The 8,422-nt window shown below is 45.1% G+C and overlaps 1 long non-coding RNA gene across 2 annotated transcripts; it reads left to right on the top strand.

The window, feature by feature from the left end:
* Window positions 1–309: 309 nt before the first annotated feature.
* On the top strand, window positions 310–6,460 carry LOC109282435 (uncharacterized). 2 transcript variants are annotated; one of them, XR_002089412.2, is made up of 3 exons: window positions 310–526; window positions 3,380–3,583; window positions 6,377–6,460. It is a non-coding gene; the product is annotated as an uncharacterized LOC109282435 (long non-coding RNA). The 2 variants fall into 2 exon arrangements; XR_002089411.2 differs by lacking the exon at window positions 310–526 and adding an exon at window positions 2,593–2,832.
* Window positions 6,461–8,422: the final 1,962 nt, after the last annotated feature.

The following is an 8,422-nucleotide window of genomic DNA, read 5'->3' as shown; positions in this document are numbered from 1 at the left end:
CCATTAAAAATACTAGTTTGAAGTCCCTAATAAACCTGCCTCCAGGGGAAGGATCCTCGGTTGATGCTATCAAAAGAAACCATGGCACGCACGTGCCGGCAGAGTCCAAAGCCTCGCTGCAGTTCAGTCCAGCACGGACCAGCACAGGCACTTTTCTGTGCCTCCTTCCCCGTGCATTATTCCACGGTGGGATCTGCTGTGGATCTGCTCTGCTCGGCAAACTCGGCCCATCTTCTGCTGAGGGCAGCTGCGCGGAGCGGGGAAGGGAGGGACAGGAAATGGGATTGCACTAATGCACATGATAATGAAGTTCATGTTGCTGAGCTTACTGCTCTCTGGGGCCCTGTCAAACCTTGGATTGTTCCTTAAGTAGTATTTGCTCAGAATGTACACAGTGCTCAATGCACATTTTTTTTTCCCTGAGAAATCAGCAGAAATCTTCTCTCTGCCTAGGCCAGCTTGTCCGTCTGCTTTGATGGCTTCTTTTATCACTAAGCAGCCATCTGAAGAATGAGCACATTGAAAGGTAGGGCTTTCTTTTTCTTGCTGATAGTGGACAAGGCCCTTCCGGATGGTGCATTAATATAGTCGGGGACTGTGTGGCTACCGGCTGATTGCATTTGCTGGTGTTAATCATGGAGGGGCCAGATGAGGTGAATAAGCGAGCTACATTTTATTCGGTTTGACAGAAGGAGGAGTCGAGGGAAAATTACCTCTGTCTTGATTGTCACCCACCGAAATTAATGCCACCGCTGGTGCCGAGAAATGCTGAGGAGCAGATGTCCGTATTTTATCACTGTGCATGAAGGTGAACCTAAAATGAAGCCCCGGATCTGAATGGCTCTGCACCTTGGGGGGGAAATCAGATCCAGGCCTTTGTTGTCAAGGCTTGTGCTTTGGCCTATGTGTTATTAGCTCCTTCTCATTCATAAATCTAGAAGTGAATTAAGTGTAAGTATGGAGTTTCTCACCAGAATCAGAGGTCCATTGCCCTGGGCCTCACACACACCCTGAGTCTAAACAGACCAGGCAGACGAAGGGCTGGAACGGCAAAAGAAGCAAAGAGAAGTCATCGGTCCAGACTCACACAGCAAGTCCCAAGTGGAGGCAGGTATGGACCCATCTCTCCTCCGTTCCAGTCTAGACTGTCTCCTGAACTATTAGCAGTGCACACATTTTGGTACCACCAGAGGATGAGATCTTCATAGGGCAGCATCAGTGGGGAGAGGAGACAGAAGGAAGGGAGAAGGACAACCGCAGAGATAGCCCGGGGGATATGCAGGCATGGAGACATGGAGCTAGGAAAGGAAGTCATGTCTGGTCCTAACAAAGGAGAAGCTCCAAGCAAAGAGGAGTGTGAACGGGGTTATAGAGAAAGCACAGTGGGTCACAGAGAAAGTTTAGGCCAAAGGAGCAGGGAACCTGGGCTACACGTGTGGTACAGAGAAGGGAAACAAGCATGGAAACTAGCAGGGCATGGTAAGCAGGGCACGCACGTAGTGGGGGGGGGGGGTACATGAATGGAGACAGGGACACCAAGACTATTCATCTTCCTTTCTTCTCTGCATTGCACTGCTCTTCTCATTCCAAGATTGGTCGAAGTCTGATTATTTTCGCCCCCTTTTGCTGTAAAGATGCCTATTAATGTTGACAGCTTAGGTGGCGGGGGGGATGGGGCATTAGTACTGACAAATGCGGGTAATTTGCAAGCGATGTTTTCCCTCTAGCACCAGTGGGAAATCACCTAACCTTTGCCAATAATTCTCAACATAACTCACAAAACCTCATCTTCTATCATTACAAGGAGCTGCATTTCTGAAAATGATAAGCCTCCATCCACGCTAGAATATACAGAGGCCGTGATGTTAATCAGCGCGTGAGGGCCAATGTATTATTAAGGTTTCTTTTACAAGACCATTTTACCATATGCTCTCTGATATTATGCTTACTTGATTATGCTTTTAGATCTCCCTTCTTCTTCTTTATATTTTTTTTTAGAGATGTCACAACTTTTGGCTATATAAATATCTTATGCGGTGGGTTTTTTTTAAAGTGTTGTGGTTTTTTTTAACCATCACATATTTTACATGCTGCAAGCAGAGCCCTTGTGTATGTTCATGCTTTAAAACAAGGGTAATTGGTACATTAATAATCATAATGGACTGGTTATAGCATAATCATTGGGTGCAAATCAGCAACGCTCTGTCCACTACTGCGGAGACAGGGCCGTTTACACCAGCTGAAAATCTGACCCATTGTCTGCAGATGGAAATGTAAGAACCACATTATCCAAAATGCTCAGCTCCCAACAGCTTTCTTTTTGAATATGGGGAGCTGTTGGCCACTGAGGTTTTTTTGAGAATCTAACCCTAATTGTTCAAGTGAGGATATAGAGAGAGAAAGACATGCCCAAAGCAGAAAGAGAAACAAGACCCCTGTCAGGCATACTGAAAATCAACCATGAGCCCAGCATTCAAATGCAGCTTCATAACTCTCTTGTCCTTATTTCGCAAAAGCCACAGCAAGATGATGCTGATAGCAACGATTTTTAATCTAAAATTAAAATGTGATGAGGATGGGAGGTAGGGATGAGCTCACATGGATCATACGAGCTGTTGCAATTCTCGACTCCATCAGCACGGATGAAAGCAGAGCGCGGCTGTTGTGTTACTGATGCAGAAGGGGAGAGAGATTATTGCATTATTGACATACAGTAGGTGGAGAAAGATTACCGTGTTAGCAGTGGCAAAAAAAGAAGCGAGATTATCCGAATGCAGTAAGCCATTGTTACAGCAATGACAACCCCCACTCCCCTCCCGCATAATATTAAAGGTCAGTAATATCCTGACAGATGGCTGGGGAGGGTTTATGATGAGGGGCTGTGCTTGCTTTGGTCATTTTCTGCAATGGCGATTGTGCTCAGAAAAAAAATAGTTTGGTTTTCCAACTGGGATTAAATTCGTCTTAATGCTGCACAAGCCGAGAGAGAATTTGGGTTAGAATATTGCTCCGGTGCTGACATCTGCACTGCTCTGTATTACAAATCTGGGATGGGGAGTAAGGGGGCACCCAGGTTACTAGCATGGCTGATTCCCGGGCAGCAGAATCATCACAGCATTAATCCACAGGACTTTATTTAATAAATGGCATTTACAGAAAACCCTGTCCTCTTATGGGCTTATTATGTTATAGAGGGGAAGCAAACTTCATAGGAAAAGACTGTCTTTTTACTGTGTGTCCAGGCAGCACGAAATACAACGGGACTCTGATTTTGACTGAGTTTGTCTATCAGTTTTGCCTGCCTCCTCCAACCCGCTTCCTCCAAAGACAGTGTGGTTTGCAAGCTTTGAACTAACCCATGATCCTTCTTTCTCTGCAGCTGTTTGCATGCTGTCAAAGCAGATTCACTAATACTAATCGTAACAGACTTAAACCGTGGCTCGTCCCAGAAAAAGTATCTGACAACGGAGAATGACCTCTCCAGCAAATGAATCAAATGGTACTTATGGATCTGATCCCCAGCCCATGGAAGTCAATGGAAAGATTTGTCATGGATGCCAGTTAGTTTTGGATCCGGCCCCAGGTGATCAGCTCATATCCTCTTGGATTTAATTGGGCTATGGGGGCTACTTCTGATCCCTGATCCCAAGGGAGGAGGCCACAAGGATTACCCTGTCTGCAGCAATCTCATCTGTCCATGGTCCCCGGCCGGGAGAGAAGAATAGCTGCTTAATCCGATGCACAATCTGAAAATGTCACATTATTATTTATGAAGTGTTTAATAATCACACCGCAATCATTGAATGCACCGGGGTGGAAAGGGAAAATGTATTTTTTTAAATAATGTATTTGAATTTGGTTATTGAGTGAAAAAAAACCTAAAGTAAACACTTTATTTTAATTTGAAGAATATAGATCATGCTAGGATTGTGGTGATACTTCATTTATGCCTAGCATCTCAAGTAGTATACAATCAGAGGAATTTATCTTGCAGCAGCTAAAACCAGCTATTGACAGGCCTTGCCCCATTTTGCGGTCTAAATTCAGCGCTCACTCTTTTTACTGTTGTGAAATGACACCAAGTTTGCTTAGCTACCAACACGGCTGCATAGCTGTTAGGGTGTCTCCGAGGTGAGGCATGTCTGTAAAGTTCACACTTGGAAATGTCTGTGAATAAATAGTCTATGAAAACTAAAAGCTAAAAGCAAAGGTGATGGCATTTTCAGCTGGGATAAAAAAAGAGCATCCATACAAAGCAGGTACGTTGCTGTCCCAAGGTGCCTACACAATGCAGGGCTGGGGGCTGTTAATCTGGGGCTAAGGATGGGGCTGGTCTAACATCTTCCTTGATGTGTGTATATGTGTGTGCACATGCATGTGTGTACACAGGGTGCACATGTGTGCTCACTAAACAGGTGAGACAGGCCCGTGTGCCTACTGGTAGAAAAAAATACATAGTCTATAGTGTTCCCAGAATGATTATTGGAAAATATACCAAGATAGTTTTCACTGTGCATGCATATTTGTCTGTGAATAGGTGTGTGCATGCATTGGTATGAGTTTTATTAGATTTAATCTCTATCTTGCTCTCTTTTTGTCCCCATGCTGTAGGATCGTGTGTGATGCCTATTAAGCTTGCAAAATAAACAGGCTCTCATTGCTTCCTATTCACTTTCTTGGAAAACTAGCATTTTCCTACCCATGTTTTTTGAAAAAAATCATACTTTTTAAATCCGTGCTGTTATTTGGGGGAAAAGCCCTCAGCGAAGCTGACTGTGTTCACCTCTCCCTGGAAGAAAGGGGATTTAGGTACAAATGGTGTCCTGAAACAGTGGCCTGTTTGCTACTTCCCTCTTTATGTGCCAGGAGCATTATAGGGCTGAGACAGTCCTTAGAGCAGGCTTTGCTAGCTCCCTCTCTGTGCTTGCTCTGTTGGTGTTGGAGCAGTGTCTTACACATACAGCATCTCTTTCTCTAACAAACTAGTGACAGGGAAGCCAAGTTTGGAGACCACTGCCAAAAGAGTAGGTCTGATTGTACTGAACGCCTCATTGGCCACCAAAACCAGGGTGTTGTGGGTGCCCAGTAACTTATAGAGTTGGAGCGGACATCAGAACAGAGTCACAATTACCATGTATGACCCGTAGTTCCCTTGCTGCTGTGTCAGAGATGAAATGCATGTGTTGGCAGTGGAAACCAGCTTTGAACTACCTTAGCAGTGCCCTATTGTGGGGCCACTAAGGGCCTAGTCCAGTCCTCGCTGTAAATCCTGACCACACTCTACTTCTGCTGTTCTTTCTACAAACCTCTTTGGCCACTGGGAAGCAAAGCAGTGTCCTGGGTCCGAGCAGCCCCGGGCTGGGAGGCTGACCCCCTGGGCTCCCTGCCAGCTGAGGCTGCTCTGACCTGGCTCAACCTGCTGCAGCCCTGGGCACACATAAACGTGGTGCCCGAGAGCAACAAACTCCAGCGCAATATGCACCAGGGTTTATTACTTCAAATTAATTGCACATGTAGATGCACCCACTGTGCTCCAGGTGCAGAAAACCTTGCACTAAATCACTAGGGAAATCCATTGTGCATGAATTAGTCCTTAAAAGCATTTTAACTTACTTTGGAAGTGTCGGGATGGCATAAGAGGACATGTATGTAATTGGGAATCTCGAATAATAAAGCCGATTGACTGGTGCACTCCACTTGCTTTACGCTTCTCTGGCAATGTGGAGAAGCTGGTGCGTACCAGTGCCCCGTGCCACCCTTTTGATTGACCTGAGTTGAGTCAACTGAAGTTAGAAGCCCTGTAATGTGGGAGGCTGAAGTTTTTCATTTTCTTTTGGGTCATCTGAAACTTGGAGCAGGTTAGCACGGTGGAGGAATCCGAGATGACATTTCCATTTTACTAACGCTGTTTTAGCTTGGGAGGTTTTTTTGGATAAAGCCGAGATAGCTCTGTGCCTAATCTGTAGCTACAGAGCTATACGGGCATACGTCTTCTCAGCTCTGATGTATTGGACAGCCAGGAAAGTACCGCTAGTTTCAGGTTAATGCATTAGCTACCAGGCAACTGTATTTTTTACATGTCCGGCAGTATTTCACATTTCCTTACTTGGATGGGGAAATGATAAACTTCAAAATCTTTCTACCAGTAACTGAGTCATCCAGTAATTACAGGAGCTAGGAAATACAGTATGGAGGCATGTGTCATAGCACCAAATGAGGGCAGGGAAGGGCTGGCTGCTACCCCAAGGGATTTAGGATCCATCGTCAGACAGACTTCTACCTAGTTCCCAAAAGGTTGCATGCACCCAGATACACTCTTGCTAAAACATATGTGAGCTTGATTCTCCTTGGACTGACTATTATTCCTTATACCTAGGCAAAGGGATTTAATGGCATTTTACAACAACTCTGCACCCGCTCGGTTTGAATGGAAACAACAGCACAAGCCAGAAGGAGCAGCAGGCCCATACAGTCATATTTTTCATGTGTCTTCCCATGTGTGATCTCTACAGATTAATGCAGTGCAATCAACAGTTTAATATGTTACTACTAAATACGTTAATTATATTATTCCTTTCTGACACTGCAATCACCAGATTTTTATGTTTTGATGCTGAATCTAGTAAAACTTTAAATTAGAGTAATTAAATAATTAGCTATAATATGTGACGAGCTAACAAAACGATTGCTTGTGTTTTATTATTTTTCCATGACATGGTTGCTTGTACTTTTGCCAGGCAGCCAGCCTTTGCAAGGCAGCGTACGATCAGCGATATAATCCTACTCCAAAGGCAGAGGTGCAGTCTTGACCCGGGGGAATTTGTTTGCACTCCCTTTCTTGCATCCGGACGCCAACTCTCCGTGTGTTCATAACTCCTGATCCTTTGTCTTTAACTGTACTACAAGTGCCTCTCCTTCCCCCCAAATTATTCCTACTCTTTCCCTAAGCGCTACAGCTCCCCCCACCCTTTCTAACCTTACACTTCAGCGCGCTAGTTTAGGCCTTTATCTTTGGTTCAGAGCTTCGGCTGGCTTTTGCATGCCTTTTTATTTTTTTAACAGCATAGCATAGCCCCATAACAACTAAGAAAAGAAATATTCTTCTTTCTCCCCAAGGAATTCCTGTTAGGAAGCAATGGGCTTGGTGATGTTTAAACATGCAACACCAAGCACCTGAAATCTGCAGCAATGCAGGAGGAATAGAGTTGTTGCTGCTGCATTGTGGACAGTTTAGAAATCAAGCATCAATTTAGATGCACACAAGCAAGATTATAATCAGAAAACCTGCTCATATGCTCTCTCTCGCTCAGGCTGTCTCAGCTCTCAGTTTACATCCTTCTATTTAGACTGTCCCTCGTGCCCCAGCTAGAACCACACGTTGCTTAGGGAATCTTTGACTTTAGCACGTGTTGTCCTCTGTGACAACTCTTTTGGAGAACTTGTAGATTTTTTTTTTTGATGCATATGTAAACTATAACAACATTAAGGAAGCCAGTGATGAAGGATCTGGGTTGTTGTTAATCATTTTGCAGGGAGGGTTGGAGAGGAACCCTTGCTCTTTTCTTAACGATTTATGCCAACAGGAAATGCTGTTATTGTGCCTGATGGACAGATACATTATTGAGGTGAAAAAAGTTGAAAAAAAAGGTCTCAGTTTTCTAAGTAAATGCAGAATAATTCCATGGATAGAGCAGTGTGGCCCTGTAAATCATTGCTAGAGTCACGCTGAGAATACAGCAGCTCTGGGTTTCCCATCCTGTGAAGCAGACCACTAGACTGCACCTCTCTTTTGATAATTGAACGACGTCTCAGGGACTCGGTCCAAATTGGCTTTATTCTGTGCAGTGCCGTCACTCAGCAGAACTCCTGTGTGCTTGCTCTCTTCCTCACCCCACTGCATACCCCTCTCCAATCTCCCTAGCAGCTGGGCATTGCTAATTATTCTGGGCCGTGCAAGTCTCCGAGCCTGGGCGACCGGCAGCGCCTGCCAGCAAACTCGCTGTGCTGTTATGATATTGGGTTTTTTTGTCCAGCCCAATCTGCAGCAGTTTTAGGGCTCTCGACTGAGTCTGGTCCGCACATTGAGAGCGAGGGGGGAGGCCCACATATCACACATGGCTCCACCGCTGCGGAGGGGGCCAACACTGTCCGGCTTAACCCATCCAAATAGAGTTTACAGGAACGAAGTGATGCAAAGTCCTGGTCCAAATGCTCTGCACCTGAGTCACATTGATTGGGGTCAGTAGAGGTTATCTGTGTCCTGTAGAAGGAAAAAGCCCATGGAAAGGATCTGGGTCAGAACTCGTTGCCTTCCATATAATTTCCTAGTGCCTCCTGCAGACGCCACCGCCTTTGTTTTCAGCAGATTTTTGAAATATTGTGAACAGCAGGAATATGTTTTACAGACTTACGGAGTGTGAGG

The sequence above is a fragment of the Alligator mississippiensis genome, chromosome 9 (genome assembly GCF_030867095.1).
Source record: "Alligator mississippiensis isolate rAllMis1 chromosome 9, rAllMis1, whole genome shotgun sequence".
Classification (NCBI taxonomy): domain Eukaryota; kingdom Metazoa; phylum Chordata; order Crocodylia; family Alligatoridae; genus Alligator; species Alligator mississippiensis.
The sequence above is the reverse complement of the archived record's forward strand: the minus strand, read 5'-3'. Positions and strand labels throughout refer to the sequence as shown.